At 43.6% G+C, this 22,905-nt stretch overlaps 1 protein-coding gene across 1 annotated transcript in view; it reads left to right on the top strand.

Annotated features, from left to right (window-relative positions):
* The first annotated feature begins 17,472 nt into the window (after positions 1 to 17,472).
* The window catches only part of osy (ABC transporter oskyddad), a 47,506-nt gene continuing 42,073 nt past the window's right edge, over positions 17,473 to 22,905 (top strand). Inside the window, exon 1 of the mRNA XM_002137610.4 lies at positions 17,473 to 18,178. The gene's annotated coding sequence lies outside the window, so the exon portion shown is untranslated. The remainder of the gene's footprint in view (positions 18,179 to 22,905) is intronic.

Here is a 22,905-nt window from a genome sequence, read left to right as displayed (position 1 = left end):
GCCCAGACCAAGGACTATGCCCAGGCCTCCGGATAATTTCGAGAACTGTTCGCACACCACCGGAGTCATTGCAACTCAAAAGTATGAGTACTTGCTCTCGAGTCAAACACTCGGAGGGAGTGTTAAGTGAGTGTTAAGCTCATTCAAGTATTCAATTAATTATCTCTCTCCCTCTGTAAACTCTCAGCCACTTTCTGGGGCAAGGAACATGTCACTTTGATGGGGCTATAGGGTTAACAGATAATAGCTTTATGGGATTATATATTCATGAAAAAACTCAATATTTTTGCAAAGAAGCTTAAGAGATTTCCATTATGCATTTTTTTTTGTTCTGTACCACTAATTTCTATGACAATCCAAAGCTTCCGCTGGTTTTAGTTCAATTATAACAACTTTTGCCATTCTACCATCAGCCAAAAGGCAAATGGCAAAACGCGTAAACAAATTAAACTCTGACAAGACAGAGCGGAAGGCAGAGCGCGGTAAGGGGAAGGCAATTGCAGCTCGCTAAACAAATTGCACTTTGACTGCAAAAGGCAAGTTTTAGTGGCAGGACCCTGGGATGGAGGATACAAGAAGCACAAAAGTGCCCTCCAATGCATTTGACGGTTTTCCTGGGAGACCAGCTCCCTGTCCTTTTCCCTCTCACTCTCACTCATACTCGCCCTCTATCTGCCTTCCTCCATTTCTCTTTGCTTCACGGACCCAGGCCAAAACCGAAAATGCTAAACCAACCTGAAGACGAGAGATGGATGAGTGGTAGCCATTTTATATGTTGCAGCAACAACCATAACAAAAGTCAAGAAAATGAAAACAGAGAAGATGAGATGCAGAGGGAAAAGCTACGGGAAAAGACAGTAGAAATGAATTTCCAGTAAAGCGAAATGAAATGAAACAAGGGAAATTACAAAGTTTTAATTCAAACATTCGCATTCGCTGAAAATACTTAAGCTGCAGCTTTTGCCAGAGAGAAAAGATAGATAGAGCGTAGGACAGAGAGATGAATGCATATATATGTATGTATGTATGGGGAGAGACAGAGACAGACAGAGCAAGCCAAGGCGTGGCCCTTTGGCTGCATTGAGACTGAATGTATTCCTTTTCGCTGCAGCCACTACAGCCACTGTGCCTTGACTTTCTCCTTTAACCTTACTCCACTACAGCCATAGCCGGATGCATACATACTGATGTATACTGTAAATCCACCTGGCCCTTAAGAAATCCCCCACCCAGCCTACACCCATGCCAACCCGTGCCAACCCATGCAGCCCAGTCCCCCCTGGTTACCATTTTGATGCAAAGCTGCTTGTGGGTTGCATTTAATTGCAAATTAAAATTCTGCGCACAAGACTTTGTATGTAAAGGACTGACAGACGCAAGGGACCCCAAGCCAGATCCAGGCCCACACCCGGCCTCCGGGTCCTTTGGGCTTCTTCTGCTCGACAGTAGCAAAATAAATAAATGTTGCCGGCTGTTTTTCGGTTACGGTAGGGAAAGGATAGACCCATCTTTCCCTCTCCCTCTCAGGGTTTTTGTGCACTTGCAGCTTTTGTTTTTCTTTTGCCGAGCGCTCGACAAAAACTTAACACAACTTTACTCTTAACTCGTTTGCCCCGAATTAAATGTTCAGCGTTAAAATTTGCCAAACAACAAAAATACAAAAAAGCATAAAGAGTATATGGTAGGTATAGTATGAAATACAGGCCAAAAGAAACATGTCAGCTGTGCCAGCGACGGCCGCAGGACGTGGGATGAAGGACGAAGGTCCCAGTTGCACATGAGAAAATTAAATGGTTTCCGACTTCCGGCAGACAACAACACCAACAGCAACAACAGCAGCAGGAACAGCAATAATAACCAGAGGAAGGGAAACGGCTGCTTTTTTTTTTTTGTTCTTCTTTTGGTATTTTTCCGAAATATATGCAAGTTTATGCTTTTATGGGCCCTGTTTTCGGCGGTTCCGAGGCAGCTGACGGAGGAATTTCCACACAGAATTTGGATTTATAGCTGACTGAGCCATGCCCAGGCACGCGGAAGACCCTGCCGAAATAACACAGAAGCTGTCACCAAGTTATAAATTAGCCTCGGCATAGACAAATGCCTAGAGGAATCTCCTCTGTGGCTGAGACTTGAGTTCGAGAGGATTGTACTCTTGTGGGGGGTACTAAATCTTGATGGAAAAGTTTCCCTATTTATTTATTCTCGAATATGTAATTCATGTGCATTCTATATCGGAGTTGTCAGGACTTAATTGCTCTTTCAATGGAGTTTTAAGTATTCGCTACACTTACACATTTTGGCCTTTAGGAACAACTCCATTTAAACTCTTCCATTATAAATATAATCGAATCAACTCCAGTTTTTCTGTCAGAACAAGATTTACAAAATGGGGCTGCTTTCCTAAATACACGTGGACAACTTTAGTAATTAGTAGCTAATATTATTTAAAAAAATGTCAAAATTGAAGAAACATTCAAAAATGGCAGAAACATTCAAATTCGGGTCGAGTCAGGTATACTCACGGTCACAAATCAAAATGTTTTGAAAGATCGTATAATATTCTCTAGTCAATCCAGTCATTTTTTGTGTAATTCCGCGCTTCAGATGGCGAAAAATTTTGAAAGTGCGCACTCACCAAAGAGCGTAAACATTTAAAAAAGATTTCGGGGGTATATATGGCGAAATCCAAGAATGAGGAATCATTTAGACCGACAAAACTATTTTTGTCTTGAGAAAAGTACATTCATTTTGTCGTCAAGTATACAATCAGTTCCGAAACTCGTTTTGTCATATCGATGTATTTAATGCGTACAGTATCTTATTCATGTCACACTTACTCCAGCCCGACGCATCCCACCATCTCTATAAATTCTAATTTACACTCCAACACACAACATACTCGTAGAATTCCATTAAAACACCAACAAAGCCGGACAAATTTTCGATTCAAAAAGGGGGAAAACGCCATATAGAGGAATCATTTAAATTTTCCATACAACCATCTTTGATGGACAAATTGAATTAAATATTTTCGTGGCATTGTATATTTTCCATTAAAATTCTGTGGCAAAATGTTGCCGCATCTCAAACTAACTGAAACAGACTGCAACAAAAAAAATCTGATGGAATTCAACTCGAGCTGCGGGGGCACTACAATGGCCAGGAAGGGCCACAACCCGGATCAGCAGCAGAGCTAGGGACCAGAGCTCACGGCAAACGGCCACGTTTGCATATTGTAAAAAACAAAACCGAACGAATAACCGAAAATCTAAAGCGGGGAAAAAACAGGATGGAGTAGTGGGTCCTAAAACTAGCTTAGAACTGCATTTATGCGCTGACAAACTGACCAAAACTGCAACTGCATGATGGGAAAAATTGCTGTCACAACACAAAAATGGCTGGCCCGCCCTCATACCATGCCACCAAGGCAGGTGCGGGGGGTGCATAAAACCGCTTAAGTTTTCACTCAACGAACTGTAAAACTGCATTTGAATGGCGCTCCGGTCGCTGTGAACAGTTGAAAGAGTCCAAAAGAAAGGGTTCACAACCCACACACACACAAAAACCGCGCCTGAACTTGAGCTCTTGATGGGATGTGGATGTGGATGCAGGAGATTGTGGCATATATGGGTGGGTCGTGTCGTTCTGCTCCCGCCTTCAATGTTTATAATAAAAGTGTGCGACTTGTCACACATTTGGGAGGAAGCTCGTTTAGATATTTTCCCCTAGATTATATTTTGATGGAACCGCCAGCTGCAACAGCCGTACCAGCAGCCGTCGTTGCAGGAGCCACCGCTTGATGATGATTTTAGTGGCTGCCAGATGTTGTCGGGCCTCAAAAAAAAAAGAAAAAAATATACGGTAAAATACCTTCCGAAAAAAGCATCAAATAGTCTGGCCGCGAACTGCTGACAGCAGGAAACGAACGGAGCTGCGCAATAAAAACCGCAAAATCCAAATAAAAATGCTGGCAGTGACGTGACGTGACGGCGTCATCCTCATCCTCATTCACGTCGTCTCCCCGCAACTCTCAATTTTGAGAGGGCTTCAACCGAGAACAACTAAAAATCCTAGAGCCAGTCGGCACTCTAGTTAGTTAGTCGGAATCGTTGCCGGGCAAGAAATTCTAAATCAAAATTCCATCCAGGCAGCCAGAAGGGATCCAGGTGGGTTAGTCGGTTGGTTAGTGGGCTGATGGGTGGCTGGGATGCTAGTTCCGTTGGTTGGTGGGTAGGTTGGCCAGACCGCACTGCGCGTATAAATAAATATTTACAACTCGTTTGCCGCAGCCAAAGGCAAACCTGAGCAACAGGGAGACGACCACCGAGATGGAGCCGGAGACAGAGACGGAGACGGAGCTGGAGCCGGGCTCTAAGCTGCGGCTATGGTTGGTGTTGAAGCGTTCAAGGACCTGCCCACCAGGAAAGCTGCGAGTCGCTTGAACACCTTTCGCGGCTTCTGGGTTTTGCTCCTTCTGCTGCTGCTGCTCCTGCTTCTGTGCTGCTGTGGCCGCGTTAACAATGCAAACTCATTGTCAGTTTTTGTTATCCTCTTTTTGGGTGGCTTTGAATGAAAATGGTTTGGCAGTGGCTTTGAATGAATTTTGGTGACTTGTTTAACGGCTAAAGAAGTTTTCTGGGATGTGAATTTGGGTGCGACAAGGGTAAAATATAAACTTCCCAATTAAATCATTAAAATTAAGATGGAATTTAATTTGTGCTCTCCTCTAGTGAATAAAATAATGAACTCAAACCACAGCTTTTCCTCTCCTATTAATATGAAGAAGAAAATGAACTTTCTTTTATATTTTCTTTTGATATTTCATATATGTAAGTATTTAAAAAAGATCCAATACTTTTCAGTGTAAGCCATAAATCCGCCTTGGTAAAGAAGAAGCCTAGAGATATTTAATACTTTATCCGATAAAGATGAAAAATCAAAAAATACTACAATTTGAAGCTATAAAAGAATGACGGAGGAGAAATGAAGAGAATAGTAGTCTGCTTATTATGATACAAATATGTATCTTTATACGATAGAAAGACGCTCCACAGCAACCGCTCAACCACCATATCTACTCTTAAATCATATACGTAGGGAAGCAGCCACAAGATAAAAACACAAGCAGAGAATGCATGCGGCAAAAACTTGCCTCATGAATTAAAGATGACTTTGCCACGCGTTTGGCTGCTCCGCAGCTGCCAAGCCGTGACAGTGGGCGTGGCCGGCAACAAGGCTGACAAGGACATTGACTACAATGCGAGGTGTAAGTGCAGAGCTGAGCAGAACAGGCCCCTGGAGCCAGCACTTCAAAGCGAAAAGAGTCGAATGGCGGGGTGGTGGGAGGCTGGGCACGACCTGGGGCATGGGGCATGGAGCAGGGGCCACGGTGAGGTGATGGGATACCTAGCTACCCGAGCGTGACCGAAAGCGACGCCCAGACCCCAGTTTAATGTAAGGAAAAACGCAATCAAAATGCGACACTTTTTCAAACACTTGGGGCGCCAGAAACAATGAAAATTTCATTTCTTCATTTCAACGCATGCGGGATGTAGCTCCATCGGTACCTAGTCGCTCCTCAGTGGCTGCCCGGGTCTCCTCCCCTTAGTTTTTCTGCACCAGAACACAATGGGGCAGTCATTCGTCACCAAAGAACAATCCTTAAATAAACTATTTATTGTGCTGCCCCTCCGCTTTCCTCCGGTCTGCTCTTGCGCATCTCCTTTGGCGTTCCCTTGGTGAATCCTGGGGCAAGGACAACGACAACGCCAAAGACAACGAAGACGACGCCGACGACGGCGAAGGACTCGACAAACGCAATTAAATTTGTGTGTAGCGTATAAATAAATTTCAAGTGGCAGTTTAGGGACTTGCAGGACTCTCGAATTTACACAGATTGCATAAATATAATAAAACAGCAGCAGAAGGGGGGGGTGGGGAGTTTGGGGGAAATCAAACAAATCAATATTCCGCAGGGAGCTTAAGCCAAACCGAAAACCGAAAAACCCATTTAAATGTGTATTGCAATTTTTAATTTTTCCACATTTCCCGGGCCGAGCAAATGCCTTTTTTACCATTTGACATTTTGAATTATTTAACAGACTTTTATGCCGGGGCAATAAATATTGAAATATTTGTGTGTGTTTTGCGTGTTTGCCTGCGTCATGGGTCTTTTTGCTTAGATTTAAACGCAGTTCTCCCCCGCTGCCCACACGCAAGCAGTTTAAATAGTTTATGGGCAGCATTTTGTGCACTTCTATTAGGTGAAATGCATAAATTCCACTTTTCATTGCATACTTTGCGGCGCCGGGGCCAAACAAAAGCAACAACCAGAACAACAGGACGAGGACACGGTGGAGAAAAGAAGAATAGCAGGAATACTCGTACATAAGTCTGGGGCCATATGTAAATGTGACAGCCCGCATGTACCGTGCACACCCATTCCCATTCCGCCATTCCCCCATTCCCTCATTCCCCCATTGCCCCATATATTGTAGTACTACAAGTGTGTACAAGTGGGTCTCTCTGGGAGGCGGTTGGGGTGTCTGCAAAATCAGTGCGTGATGAGGGAGACTTGGGGATTCGGGGCTTGAGGCTGAGTTATAAGGCAAAAGTAGGCGCGCTGCTTTACGAGCCCATAAACAAGATGAGCCGTCGCAATGGAGGGGAGTGGCATGGCCATGCCCCTGGGAGCCTTGTCATAGATTGTTTCGATCTGTTCCAAGTTCGCATTTCGCTTCAAAACGGATTTCGGCATAGTAACTTCTAGTAGTGATCTTTTACAATTTACCCACGAATCCAATGTAGTATTTGGAAAGCAGGCAATGTTTGGTCCTATTTATATATACACGTTACTCGAAGAGTAACCCCCTGCGGAGGTCAGCAAAATATTTATTCCCAATCCAATTGCCAGTTTCAGTTGTATTTTATAACGAAAGTTCCCAACGAATTTCCAGTAAATCTGTTTCTTGGAACACCATTTTGTTGTGTCGTATTTAGCACTTACGCTAAATTTATTAAAGTCACAGCAAATGAAAGTCAAAGCCGATCCTGGGGCCGATTCTAAGGCAGAGGCTGATGCTGACGCAACTGAATTGCATGCATAAGTCAGGGCAGGTTTGCACTAATCAAAAACATAAATTCACATAAAAATATCAAGAGGTGGCATCACTGGCCACGTAGACGACACGTAAGGACACCTGCATAATGTCCTTGCCGAGGCTGAAGTTGAAGGTTTATGCGCTGCACACAAAAAAATGGAATGAAAATTGTCTCTGCTGTGGATGCGGCTGCTGCTGATGTGGCTCCCTGTTGTATCCTCGTTCGTTGCGCCGCCGACAGCCCTGGCACTTAAGCAGACTGCTCAGAAATGGGCCTAGCCGGCAGAGAGACGACACCAGACGACAGTTGACTCTACGGTTAGTAGTTGTGTCTATGAGGTTGGATGTGTGTGCACATGTAATAAGCATAACAACACTAAATGGCTACTTATGCATGCAAAGGCAAAGCACTCGGCCTAGTGACAAAAATTGAGTGCATACGAGCACAGCCCAACCCGCCCAAGTGCAGTTTCACAGAGCCAATTTCCCCCAAGCAGAAGACTATAGTGTCTCGTATAGCCCGAGCCCTCGCTAGTCCCGGATAGGGGTCTCGGCCCAACGGCACTTTATGGCTCATTTCCTAAATGCTCTCTGCAGCAGCAGCAGCAGTTAGTTCTTGCAGCTATTGCTCTTGAGTGTTGTGTTGTGTTGAGTTTTGAACGAGTACGAGGCCTACCTGGCAGCACATAAAAAGAGTCAAGAGCAAGTGAGAAAGCGATAGTCGCGGGGAACAGTTTAGATTTTTTTATTTTTCTGTAACCAAGATGCAAACTTTTATAATCTTTTATAGTATTATGTATAATAACTGGACTTCGGACTTGGTTTTTAAGGGGGGGATCGTGCAGATTCAAAAGTTGGGGTGCGATATATGTTCGTTATAATTCACTGTAAATGGTCACGTGTGTTCTTCTTGATGGTTGATAGGTAATTTAGGCCTCTCGAAAGCTGTGTGGATCGTGAGAGCATGTGGATCTTCATGCTCAAAGCGCAAAAAGAGTGCACTAACAGTGAGCTGTAAACGGCAGCGGCCGCAGACTGTTAACATAGAGCGGTAGCAGGCTGTTAACCTGCAGTGTTAACAGCGCTGTAGCTCTGTTACAGTCGCTGCCCTGAAAAGACTAGACTCAATTCTCTAAAGAGAGGTACAGTGCAGTATTATAACTTTTTAGCACTGTGGGAATTCTTCAAAAAGTTGATATACGGTTCTGCCATATACAGTACACCTACTATGCACAGTTTCCAGATACATCTAATGACAGTAGTTTCATTGAGATATATCTGAAAACAAAACTCGTAATGGTGTCACTTTTCAGGGGCTTATCTTGCAACTCTTACTCAATGACATGGCAATTATAACCGCATCTCTGCCTCGCTCTCTCTGTTGTAATCGCCGAAAAAGATCTGCAACAGTTTTTGGCAACATTCCGACTGAATTGACCATGAAATAGAAGCAGAGCAGGACAGGCAAGGCAAGGCAAGGACCTGCCAGAGGACGGGGTTCGTTTAGTTCGGTCACTGCGTGTGTAATTCCAACCCATTGGATCTGCGGTCTGACATCTGTGCGATTATACGGTGCTGCTCCTTCTCTTTGGGGTCTATGGGTTGTGTGTTTCATGTGTCAGCCATTGTGCATTTGACAGTCAGTCGATGGGACGATGGGGCTAATAGCCAGGAGGCAATGTCGACGGCAATGGCCATGGGTAGAGCTGCAGCCAGCGCTGCGCTGAAATTGCATTTCGGTCTAAACATTTGCTATGAATTGGTGTTCTTGTTTTCGATCGCGGACACACATTGCGCATTTCAATTTGATTTCGATTTGCAGTGGCTCTGGCAGTACTCCTCACTGGCTGAGTGATAGCCAAAGGAGGCGTTCCCGCAGTCGCTATGCCTTTGTGGGAAATAGCCAACGTGCCACATCCCCATCCCCTGCCTCGCCTCCACAAGTCAGCTGCACTTTGACAGAATGTTTGGAATTGGTCGAGGGGGGGGTTTCTGTGGATGGTGCCACTCTCTTATGGGACAGGCTGCATACATGCAAATATTGCATGGCATTCCACTTTGTCTGGCGCACACCCTCGCAGTTATCTCATTTGTGCGCTTAGCTTTTTGAAACGCATCTCCTGCCAGGCTGGTAAGGCCCCTTAGCAGCACTTGGCTGCCTGCCACCCGGGTATCAGGTGACAGGTGCTGCTGACCCCCTCGTGGCGACCCCAAACACTATCCTGCGCACCCGTGTGACATGTGCACGTCTCTTGGATTCGAAGAATGTTGAAATGAATTGCCGCTTTTGTTAAGATTTCTTGCATGCTCCTTTGGGCGCTCGTCCTTGCACCGGCACCTTTTGGCCCGGAGTTCTCGTGTAACAAGTTTCACGTGCATGTTTCCCAACAATGTCGCCATAGTCGTTGCCATTGCCGTTGCCATTGCCGCTGCCGCTGCCGTTTCCGCTTCCGTCCTTGGCATCAGGCAACGCCTGGACGCGTTTCCATGGAGGGAGCCATGCAAAAACATTAATGTTGCTACCTTTCAACAAGATCCACCTCACCCTATCGTTGCATTGCTATTGCATTGCCAGGCAAAGAATGCTGTAGATAAATTGTTGCTCACACTCGGAGACATTTGGCAACGAATTTTTCTGTCCCACACGTTCGCTTCCCATCTCTGGCTGAAAAAACCGTTTGTGCATCGTATTAACCCAGATAAGTGAAGTCGAGCATTCTTGCGACTCCTTCGGAAGAAGCACCAAAGCCTTGTGCCTTTAGAGAATGCACGGCTCTGGTGCTAATGAGGGGTATGGCTCAGCCATGTCAAATGCCAATCGAAGTGCTGTCAATAGCATTTTATTCGCTCCATTCTATGGGTATTAGTGCGGTTCGTTTCCTGCTTTTTTTTGGGTAGTGCATTTTTAAAATAAATTTTGCCCAACGGTGCAATTTCGGTGCTAACAAATTTATGTGCTCAACAATTGATTTTCCAGTTGAGCTTCGGACCGGCATCCAGATATTCTTGGCAAATGCAACCGCAAGGTAAAATAAAAGGCGTCAGGCAGGGTCCTGTGGTCCTGTGCGGCACTTCATAAAATATGAAATTAGATTTGCAAGCAGCAAAGACTGCAAGTAGAAGACCCCGTCCGGCTATCCACTTCTCCCATCCATACATATACAGCCGAAAAGAAAGAAAAAAAAAAGAAGCTTAATGTTCGCGCGCGGCTTTGAATGGAGGAAGAGGTTGCTGGGCAAATGGAAAGGACAACGCGGAAGGCAACGTGGTGGCTGTGGTAGTGGATGTGGAATGGTCATGGCAAAAGTCAACCAAGCGACCGACATTGACTTGAATGACTTGACATTCAATCAAAAGTTCGACGGGAAACACCACGAAAAGCGGCGGCAGCAGCAGCAGCATCAGCCACGAGTAAAACGAGCAGGAAAATTACAAGAAATAGGCGAGGTAGAATAATGGAAACACCCTACAAAATGGGTGCGATTTTTATATCAAATAGGCAAGAGAATAGTGGGGATTGCGATTAAGGTAGGAAATGGAATATGACCAGCATGACTGAGAAAAATGGAGCTGTGCAGAGTGTGCAGGTAGTATTAAATATTCTTTGGAATATAACTATTCTCAGAAAATAAAATGGAATTGATTCCAAAAGGATAAACTTGTCTGCACATACTAACAAAGGATAACGAAAATATGAATTAGTTTAAAGGGAAACAAATATTTTGAAATATTGTATCGACAAGATAGATACGGGTTGGCAATCCTTCCTCCCAAATCTCCTTTAAATCCGTGTAGCTCTTCTACCATTCCATTTTCTCCTTTTCCAGTATATCCTCAATGGCGCAAAACAATATGTGATCTGCCAAGCACTCGGATGTCGGCAATGCCCGAACCCTCCTCCATTCGTGATTTGTAGCGCATTGAATTCGGTTCAGAGGGCAGAAAAGGGGACAGAAAAAGGGGTCTGGGAGTGGAAAATACAAAGCGCAACGCGCGGCTAATGCCGCTTAATAGTTTTTACATTTTTTGCTGCCCTGGTCTTTGTTCGCTCGCTTGGCCAGAGACGTAGAGACATGCTGACTTAACTGGTTTTTCCCACCAGCCACCCCAGCCCCCAATCTGCAGTGCACAGTACCTAGTACCCTCAGTCTGAGGTCCTTCTCGTGCTACCCATCGATATGCTCGTCAATGCTTTAAAACCGAACTAGGGGCCAATGTTCAATAGCTGGAAAATGTAAATCCCATTGAGTTGGTCTCCGTACTTTTTTTGTACTTTCTTTTGGGGTTTCTGCTTTGGCCAGACGCTTTTTCCTATTGCTTGGGCTGAAAAGGGGGGAGAGAGGGCGAAAGAGCCGGCCTGCTTAAGCTGCAGCTAATGCAATAAAGGGCGTGGCAGGAGCCAGGGTCGGGGTCGATCCCAGTTCGCCCACTTAGCGTTCGATTGCGGTAAAATGTCTTCATCGGTTTGATTTTCAATTTGATTGCATTTAAGCGACATCCCCGGCATAAGCTTGTGTCCTGCTGCTGCATGTCCTTGTCGCTTGTTCCCCCTGTCCTTTGTTGTTGCAGTGTGTGTGCTTGTGTGTGTGTGGCACAAGGAGCCCATTGTCGTTAAAAATTTATCGACAGCACCGCTGGCTTTTGCTATTCTTAGCCTCCAGTGTCTCGTATCGACAATTTATGCGATGATTGATGATTGGCGTCGTATCACGAATGCAATTTGCACGACGCTTATCACTCGACATGGATGTACGAGGAAGAGTATGTATAAATAATAGTCACATCAGATCAGCAAGGTAGAGAGTAGAGAGGGATTAAGCAGTGTGGGACAGGTGAAAGAGAGTTGTCCAAGCCAATAAACATAAATTTCCCGGACTAAAGGGAATTCCAACATTCAAAGATTTTCCCTTCCCCGTTCCGTCTTCCCCATTGACTATTGCCAGCCACAAAGTGTTGACACCTTGGAAAGCCACACACACACACACACACACAAATGCATATAAGAACAGTACAAGGACGACTCTGGTTTGACAACAATCAATCAATATTTATGTCCTCCAGCAGTTTAGTAGCTAGCTGTCAGAACTTGGCTCAACACGGATGTACGAGAGTATAGATTATGTATCTGATGGATACCCAACCAGGCAGCTGTGATTGTTCCTTATTCGTTGCCGCTGTGTGGCACTCTAATGATAATGACAAGGGCAATAATAGTCAGCCCCTCAACACCCCAGCCAGCCCACACAGCTGGCTGGCTGTTGTGGAACTTTAGCCATTTACGCTTTGCAGATTTATGTTTATCCGCTCGACGGGATGTATTTTTGCTCCTCCACCTCCTACTGCTCCTCCTCGTACAGCAGCAGCAAATCCTTTGATTGATGTCCAGACCAAGTTAATTACGTGACTCAAAAAGTGAAAACTTTCACTCTGGCTCTGGATGGTAAGTGGCGCAATTAATTGATTATTTTTCAGGGGGTGGTGCCAAGCAAAAAGCACTCAAGTCGAGATTGTTATAACAATAATAATAATAGTCTGAGGTGCTGTCATCATAATGTTTCTCTCTCTCTAACTTCCCCCAGACAATGAGAAAGATAATGTCTCTCGTCTGCCAGGCAGGCGTTGGCAGAGATTACGCATTAAATAAATCATCATGAGGCGGGACTGGCCTATAGGGCGCGTTGTGTTCCTAACACTTCACTTCGAGCTGAAGCCTTGTGCCGAGATTTATTGTAAATAAGCATGATTATCGTGGCATCACGTATACGCCGTGAAGGTCTGACTGACAGACAGAAAATTCGGAATTCTGATGGAGAGAACTGGCCCGTCCTAAGAGCAGGCTAACATTTGAAGTCTAATTAGCAGCTAAGAAAAATGCGAGGCGGAGAAGTATCCTGGCGCGAGTTAATATGAATATGGGTTATTATTTGTATAGCTGGGGTCCTTGAACAGACTTCAGGTTTCCTTTTTCTCCTTTCATTAGTATCTTTTTCTCTCTGCAGGTGCATTGTCTTTGATCATTTGCCTCAAGTGTGGCTATGAAAGGCCTGCTGCCTCCACTCAGGTCTCATTTGGTGTATGGCATCCGAGAACACGAGTAGTATTCCGCATTGCCATAAACTCATGCCATAACCTCATCTTGACAGAACATGGCTTTGCTTGAATCTGGGACTTCCATCTGTCTGTCTGTCCTTCTGGATGTCTGGTTGTCTGTCTCTGCTTTCGCTTCGCGTAACCTCAATGTGTTGCAAACCCATCAGAGACAGCAGCAGCAATAGCAGCGGCAGCAGCAGCAGCGTGTCCTTGGCATCCTGTGCCCCATTTTCAACCACTCCCTAGTTTCCCCTAGATGGCGGCTTTAGTCGCATTACTGCGGCGCTTAAAAGGTTAAAACGTTTCTGACTTTGAGAGGCAGGCAGGCCAGAGTCTGCAGTGACAGTGGCAGTGGCGCCACACAGCCAGCAAATCGTCTAATGAAAGCGACTTTCTCAAATAAAATAATTCTATCTCATTTTTTTTCTGCAATTTTTGTGTGCTTTTTGCTTCCATTTCCCGAGCTTGTGGTTCGGGGTGTGCCATTTTAATTGAGCCAGTTTGTTTAATTAAACATTAAAATTTTGAAAATTATAAAGTCAAATATTTCAAATGCTTGTGGAATGTGCTGAACGGTGTCTGACATTCTAATTGAATTGGCTTTAACATTCAAGCCCTGATTCTATTTTAGCCCGACTTAGTTTTACACTGAAGGAATTATTATCTGACTCTCGGTCTGTAAAACTCTCCATTAATGTTGTAGGAAGCCTCATCACACGCAAATTACGCACATTATAGGGCTCATCTACGACCAAATGACCTAGACAAGACCCCAAACTGGTCGTTATCCTGCCCTCACAAGGACCGACCTCATTCCCATGACCGCAGTGAACTTTTGCGTAAAAAAAAAACTACTACTGCGTGTACACGGAACTGAAAATGAACTCCACTCAAACTTGACCCAGTCCGTGGCCAAGTCCGAGTTTTGGTTCCATCCTAGGCAGAGTTACCTGTTGCCAAAGAAGAGTGGGGGGAAGGCTCTGCTATGCTTTGCTTTCATTTTCTCCTCCTGCCTTTCCCTTCTCCATTCCTTTAGTTGGCGTTTTCCTCTGTGCAAACGACATTCATAATTTTTATTTACTTTCCTTCTTTTCATTTTCATTTCGCTTTCGGTTTTCCCTTTTGCATTTTTATGCTCTCAACGACATGGCTCGTACAACATTTCGTATACTTAATGAGATTTTTTTCGCAGACATATTTGCAATTTGGAGACGGAGACGCTGTTGGGCAGCGTGTAAAACTTGAAACCGCAAAAATATTTTGCTTTCCTTTCGCGGAGGTGGTGTGAGGCAGCACATATACTTCTAGTCCTGCAACGTCGCCGCCGCAGTTGCCGTCGCCGTCTCCGTGTCGGCTTCGGTTCAATTTGAAAGTTTCCTTTCAGTTAAACCCAGCAGCAACAAAAACTAATTACAATCTCAAGTTGTTTTTTCAACACTCAAAGCGGGGCTGGCAGACATCCCCGTAACGCCAGCCAGCTCCCCATAACCATCCGAACTTAAAGCAAAATGTAGGAGGGAGGTAGGACTCTGAGGAGGGTTAAAAAAAATTATATTAAAAAGTGCAGCAGAGCAGAGTCAGAGTCTGGGAGCAAGTTTAATTTTAGTTTTTCCAACTATTTTCCCTTCGCGCTGCTCATTCCAACTATTGTTGTTTTGTCTTTATTTTGTACTTTGCACTTTGTGCGAGAATTTATCATTGTTCTTGGCCCTCTTCTGCTGCAGCGGCAGCAGCAGCAGCAGCAGCACTTCCTCTCTCCCTTTTCAGCCGTCCTTCTTGCAAATTGCACCTCTGTGATTATGGCCACTTGGCATCGTCTTCGCTGCTGCGCTTGTCGTCGGAGCTTTGTTACTCCATTTAGCCATTTAAGTGATGGGGGAATAGCAGAGGCAGAGGCGGAGGCTCTGGATGGGGACTGCAATGTTTTTTGGGGTCACTTGGCTAGCTCTAATGACATTCCTCTTCTCTCGAGTCTCCCAGGGAATGCACTTGACAACACCTTGACATTCTTCATTAGTGTTGCGCTTCCAAGAAAGTTCAGCCAATTCACAATTGACCAAAGCAGCAGCAGCAGCAGGAGGAGCAGCAAACATCCTTCAAAATTTGGATGCTAATCTCTGTCTCCCGCTGGCCCCGGCCCCAATTGAGAGAGAGAGAGAGAGAGAGGGATCTGCTGGTGGCCCCAGCTTAGCATTCAAACTGTGTTGCGTCATTATTCAAAATGTCAATGTCATTTCATTTTGGTTCAACCCCCCGCTCGTGCTCTTTTTGTGACACTACAGACTCGTTTTTTGGCAGCTGAAGTCTCAACCGACTGCACTGACAGCTGATGACTGGTTCGGCACACACATAGGATGCTGTAGGATGAGGTTCCCAAAGGAACCAAGGCGTTTGTCATGCTTAGCAGCCACTGCTGTCGTTGCTGCTGCTGTGGAGGCTTTCCGACAGTTTTTTGAGCTTAAAGTTTTTATCAGAATCATCGGGGAGGCCAGCAGCTATCCAGGATTAGCTTAAACTTTTGAAATTTTGAGTGTTCCTTAAATCATAAACATAATATTAGCTTACTCCTGAAGACTTTGGCCACTTGAATGGGTCCGTGCCCCACTTACTTGGTATTTGCCAAGGGGACTGCACCGCAAAGGCCGTCCATTTATTTAACAAATGACAAGCGCTTTGCAAATCAAACAACAATAACTAATAGACAGTTTATTTGCGCGCTTCTTTGTTGTTCGAGTTATTTAGTACAAATGGGCCTTCGGGTCGCTTATCTTTTAGGCCAGGCCCCGAACAATGGCCCCGCCGCCCATGTAGAGTCAGGACTGGGGCCTGGGGGACAGCGCCTTTATCTGTCGGCGAGCAGTCGAGGCAGCCACAGTAATGCACCATCAAAAATATGCGATACAGATACAGATACAGATATGTGGTGTACGGGTGTACGGGTGTGTGAATGTTGATCTATATAATATGTGTATGCATTATAGCTAATAACCGATTTGCGTGCCCAACGCACATAAGCCAGGCCAAGAGTTCGCTGGTTTTGCTTTGTTGTTCCTGGTACTGGCAGTGTGGGGATTTGGTGTATTGTGCACTGGGCGGGTGTGCGGGTGTCATACTCATGCGAGTAATGCACAATATTATCGTCATTTATAAAGTTTTTGTTTGGGGAATTTCGATGCATTAGCGAGGAAAACAAGATACGGTACAAAAATTAAGCAAAAATTACAATAAAATTGGTTACAAGTTAAAGCTTTATTGGAAAAAAGAAAAGCAATTTTGCAAGTAGAGATTTAGTAGGCTGACCATTGTTGTCATGCCAGATTATATTAGAAATAGTCTGTCTTGTCTTGTCTTCACATCAAGATGACCAAATTCAGCGAAAAAATGACCAGCAGCCAGAAGTGGCTGACCAGCAAAACCGATACAAGGGGCCAGGAGATGCTGCAAAATCAGAACAACGGAAAGAAGCGCTAAACGAGTCTTTCAAGAATCTGAAAGAGGAACTGGCCATGATCTAGCAGTTGAGCAGCTGCACCCAGGAGACCATCAAGGAGCTGAAGAAGCGCCTGGAAATCACCAACCTAGAAGACAGACGAAAGATCAGCGACCTGAAGACCCTGGTATAGGCCATTCAGGTGGCCAATTCCACTATATCCAAACCTAATGCACTTTATATCAATTTTAATTAGTTTTAAAGTTACGAGCCTATATGATATATAAATATAAATACTAGAAAAATTTCAAAATTATTAGACGATCAAAAGTGGAACTTTTAGCTTGTTTTCTAACCCTCGGCAGCGAGACGCTCCACCAAGCTGCTCTTTACTTCGCTCTTTCGCACTATGTAAGCTCGCTCTCATCCCGCTCCCATTTGATCTCTTCACCAAGCTTAGCAGAGACACAAACCATTGAAGTGCTCGACAGGTTTCCGTTTCCATCAATTCAATCAAAGTTCAACAAAAATATAACGTTATCAATTAAGAAAAAAAAATTTTTTGTATTTATTCTTCGTATGATTAATATAACTCACTGATATCATTCTAATATTCATAGCTTTCCAACAATTTTAGATAATACGTGTATTACAAAGCATTTTGTAGTCAAACTGCAAGGGTTTTAATTTTAAAAACTTTTAAATTGTTCCGAGAACATGATTAGTTTAGAAGTTACGAGTTTTATTGAGAAAAAGTCCAAGTGTACCACTGTGCGACGGGCAGTTTAGACAACTTTAAAAAGACGTCGGAGTGGGCTCTAGCGGCCCGCGCATTCTGTCAGCACCGTCTCGACGACTGCGATCAGTTGAACTTACGTCGCCGAGTCGAGCAGCAGCAGCACCAGCAGCAGCACGCGGAAACAGTCGAAAGAGCGCGATAATCGAAAGAACCTGAGTTGAGTTTTAAGACGGTTGCACAGGAATACACGAATTGTCTGAGGTGTGTTTTTTCTGTCGCAAAATACTCGTAAATCAGAGCAAACAGCAATTGAGATTGTGAATGGGCCGGGTCAGCAGCATTTGAAAATCGCTGTGTCTCAGTGTGGCAATTTCTGTGCCTTAGTTTGTTGGCTAATTGTGCAAGTAAGAGATACAGATACAGAGGTACTAGTACGGCCGCAGCAACCACGCTTCATATTTCGCATGCGCGACGTTCGTTTCGTCTAGTTTTTGTGTATATCTGTGTGAGTGGACGCGTATCTGTGTGTGCGCGTTAGGTGTGTCTGTGTATGTGCGCTCAATCTTTGCTCAATCGCAATCTTTGGGCATTGCCAAAACAGGTTAACTTAAAGCAAACGTGTTCTTTACTCTCTTGTTGACTTTGTCCGCGCAAAGCCAAAATTTAGTCAGCAACAAAAAAAATTAAAAATAAATTAAAACCAAAAAAAAAAAAAACCTATACAACAATTCCTGTGTTTCCCCGTTGATCTGCTAAAGTGAACAGTGACCTGCACAACCTGCAACGAGACCAGGAACCTTAAGAACCCCAGCAACACAGGTAACGACAATCCTCATTATAAATGGAAAGGGTAAAGTGGTTTCTCCACTCGATGTTTCAAGGATGCCATCGAAACCACAAAAAGAAAAAGATAATGCAGGGCCCCAACAATATGTACATTCCCTCCGCCAGTCAGCATCACCAGCAGCAGGCAGCAGAAGCAGCAGCAGCAGCAACAAAAGAAGCAGCCGCTGAAGCACCAGCTTCGTCAACGACCTGCTCCAATTCGATTTATGCAGCCCAAGGTCAGCGGCAACGGCTTTAAAATGCAAACGCGGCTAAAACTGAACTGAAACTGAAGGAAAACCTGAAGCTGAAGCTTAACCTGAAGCTGAATCTCCATATGAGGGCTGATGTTGCTTCTGCCTTTGTTGTCGTTGACTTTTTGCTGCCTGCCTCTGCCACGTTTTTATACCCTTTGATTGGGTATTAGATATCTAGTTAGATGTTTTTAACGCACCTTTCAGAATTATTTAAGGATTAGGAAGGACACACTCGAACATAAATTAAATAATTACCTATCACCCAGAATAATTTTTCCCAAAATAATTTTTGTATTAAAACCAACAAGTTCTTTCAACTTCAAGGGTATACAATCTTCGGCGTGCATGAAATTGGCTTCATTCTTATTTTGCTTTGGGTTTTTTGAACTTTTCTGCTTCGTCTGTTAAAGAGCAGAAAAACCTTCCATGTGGCAGCCACAACGAAGTTTCGTTTAATGTGTGTGCCCTAACTGAGTTGAGATTGTTGTAGGTTAGTGTCTTCTGCGCAGAGTGTTGTGCCCATCTCTGAGTGGCCCTGAGTTGAATTCATAAACACAACCGGTTGCAGTGTCTTTTACAATCGCCTGTACATAATTATTTAATTTTCTGCCTCTAACCGGGTACTTAACCTTTCCAATTTACCCACAAACCGCAACAACGAGAGTAAGTGCCCCCACAACAAAAGCAGCAGCAGCAACAACACTAACACCAACACCACCGGCTTGGCACAATTAAAACCGCAAAACTCAACCTCACTCGTTAGTTAACTTTGACCTGCTCAACAAAAGCAAAAGAAGAGGGTTACCACGCGTACGCAAAGCTCAGATTTAAAGAGGTTGAACGAAAATTATGTGCGGACTATAAAGAGTGGCTCTTAAATTCGGAATAATTTGGTTATGGGAAAAGTAATGAATAAAAAATGAATGTGGTCAAGGCGTCGTCTCTTGGGTCCGCTTAAGTTAATTATTTCACATGAATTGCAGAAAACTTATAGTCGTACTCATTTAATAAAGCATCAAACATTATTGCGAACATTTTTCCTTTGTCATGAATTAATTTTTGCATCGATTTCTGTTCATTGGAGATCATAAAAATGTAAATCTGTGCACAAGTTCTCAAAGAAGTTGCAAGTCAGAATGAGTAACACAAATGAGGCATTTTTTGTTTATTAAAAATAAACTTTGGTCATAACAATACAACTCAGATGGCCAGCACGCTTAAGTGGACAATTTTAGGTGGGAGTAAGATAAAATTAGAGTGTAGAAAACACATGAGAGTATACATTTGGCCGATAGACAATACTATAAATATCATTAGGAACTCGTTAAGGCTACTTACACGTACAACTTGACAAAACTTAGCGAATAATCAGCTGAATTCCCCTATATTGGAGATCTTGTATTATGGCATTGCAATACAGATGAGTATGAAACTTGATATTCCAAAAATTTCGATAAATTTCAAATTAAATAAAAGTCTGAAATGTTTTCAGAAATGGAAACTGAAATAATTTCCGGCAAATTGCTAATTGTTTCGCCAAAAATTCTAATTAGTGCCGCCGTGGCCTGTTCTATGTGAAGCACTCGTTAACCGGCCGACAATTGCATCTGCAATAAATTACACTCAACATTTTGGCACTTGTTTGGGGCTTTTTAAAGTGCAATTAACGCCGACCTGCTGCACAATTTATATTTGTATTGGATATTTTTTCCATTTGTTTTTTCGCGATGCTTTGTCAACATTTTTAGCGCACTGTCGATTGCTGGGGAAGCGTATTTGTAATTTAATTGAGTTTGTCAAGGCGCATCGGAGTTTTGGCCATTTGTTACATTTGTATGCGGCGCAGCCGTGCCATATAGCGGATGCCGATGTAATGGCAATTGATTTACAAGCTATGCAAAAGTGCAAAAAATAATTCCACCATGCAATATATATGTATTTATAATTATTCAATTAAACGACCGCACACACAGAACAATTTGCAGCGAACCAAAGGTAACCGCCAATAAAAATAGTCAACCAAATACAAATAAATGTATTTCCATTTTCCTTTTGATTTGTCTTTTTTTTTCTTCTTTCATTTTATTTCATTTTCCGACATGAGACACGGAGCCGCGAATGCAATCAAAGTTGTATTTTATGGAACTACATATACATGTACAAAAAAAAGGGCCCAGCGCCAAAAGTCGGTGGGAAATTGAATTTATTTATTTGATTTCATTTGCAAAAAGTGTCAGATGAGTAAAAAGGTCATAATAAATGAGGGCACAGCATGCCAGAGACTGGCCTTCAATGGAACTGAGGAAAGGATGGATATCCAGCATAACAATAATTAAATTCTAATTCTTTGAAACGTCATCACAGATCGAAGATACTTCTCTAGTCTAATCCAGTCTAATCAAATTACGGTTTCCTACCTGGCCGGAATACCCCCCAAAGAGTTTCCTTGCCCTACTTCGGCAATGTCTTGGCACCGGCTACAAATATAAATCAAAATCAATTTTCGCATTTTTAAACCACAAGTCAGCCGGGTTTAATTATTGTAAATAGCATTTGAGCAACCACCGCAAGCTGGCGGAGAAAAATGAATTATGCAAATACTCCTAACAAAGTTATGAAATAGTCGTCGTAGTCAACGGCAATGCGGGAAAAATGGCTCAATGAAATTCGGTTCGATGCAAAATCAATAGAGCTAGCCATAAATATGAACAATCAGCGGAGGAGCAAATAAATTTTCCAACTCATCGTCTTTTATGTCCATGAGAATATGCAAAGTTTCTCTCCATTTCTCGTAGCTTTATTTTCAGCAACGTTTAGCCCACTTTCTGACAACTGACAAACACTAGCCGTAATAAGCCACTTGTAAGGCAGCAATCATGTAGATCTATAATGGAGATACTACGTATACTCGTGCACTCTCGCCATCTACTACGGTTGACACATTTGCATAATCCGAGGCAAATCTTTGGTAACAAGTAATCGAAAATAAATTTGCATAACAAATGCTATCTAAGCGGGCCGGAGTCGGTGGGAAAAAAATGAGCAATAATCTGAAAGTGGTGGCAAAATAGTCTACTACAGATTGAAGACCCTACACATCAATCAATAAAATATACAAATAGACTGCTGCCAGGCACATCCTTCACGACTTTTCGCACTGAACCGTATAGAAATTTAATCACAGTTTAAATTGAAAATCCCCGAAAGCCAAACACGACGAAAGGTCGCTCCCATTCCCTGCTTCTATGATTTTATATTTTTTATAAGGATACCATATATAATTTATTTTTCGCATACGTATTTGTATATCAGCAAATAGAACAAACATCAGCCTCCAGGCTGAGTGGTGAAAAAAAATAACAAAACGGACCCCGAATCCTGAACACCGGTCCCAGCTCCGGCTGCGGCCACAGCTCCTGTTCGAGAGATGCGGCTCTGGCTCCGAGTAATTGCCAAATGTTTACGCACATATGTACCAGTAATATTTGCATATAAACAGGCATATGTAGCCGCTTTTTATTCTGACGCTGCAACGCTTTTTTAGGGCTCTCCCCCATTTGCATTTCATTTCGAAGCTTGTTTTTTTAAGGGAACGCTGGAAATCCTAGGGGCATACAACATATGAAAAGGCAGGCGACGGCGACGGCGACTGGCTGTGATTTCATTTGGCCAAGTTGAATTCGTTGATGATGGGTTTTTCGTACTGCTGGGGGGAAATGTGATGACATGATTTTCAAGGGTTTACCCACAAAAAGGAGAGACGAAAAACCGACCAACCGCTGACATTGAGAGGAGTCTTTTATGGATTGAATTGCTACACTTTAATTAATTTCAGGTGCCAGAAGTGTCCCTTGTCTGCTGCTTAATTGAAAACCGTTCTCAGGATGATTGTTTGGACGACTGCTTAAGTCACTGCAGACAGATTATTCCGGGTTAATGACTCCTTCAAGTGACACTTGAACGCTTCAGACCCAGTCCAGTCAGCAAGTCAGCAAGGCAGCTGCCTTGGACCGGTCCAACATTCTACTCGTCTTACAACACAAAAGCCGCTTACAGTCCGACAGACCGTTCGCCAGACTTTGGCCTTTCAGTTGGCGGTTGGTTTCGGTTTTGGTTTTCCCCACCAAAAATGTAGAAAAAAACACTAAGCAAAGCAGCATTCAGTTTACGATTACTCACCAAGTTGACTAAGCAACTTGGATGAGCAGCAGGCGGAAAAGCAAACCGAGAAGCGGACTGGAAAGCAAGCTGAAGGCGAGGCTTGAAATTGGATCAAAATTGTACCATGGCGCTTGCACCCTGATGAAGGGTGCTATGATTTCGATCAGATGCCCTAAACATAGTTATGAAAGCAATTATGATACCATAAAAGTTATATATTCTTAATAAGAGAATTATTCTATGCTTTCTTAGTTTATTTTCTAGTGTCTTTTTGGTATTTGTCGGTAATTTTCCTGGCATTTT

Source organism: Drosophila pseudoobscura, chromosome 2 (assembly GCF_009870125.1).
Source record: "Drosophila pseudoobscura strain MV-25-SWS-2005 chromosome 2, UCI_Dpse_MV25, whole genome shotgun sequence".
In the NCBI taxonomy this organism is placed as follows: Eukaryota; Metazoa; Arthropoda; class Insecta; order Diptera; family Drosophilidae; genus Drosophila; species Drosophila pseudoobscura.
Note: the sequence above shows the minus strand (reverse complement) of the source record. Positions and strands in the feature narration are given on the sequence as shown.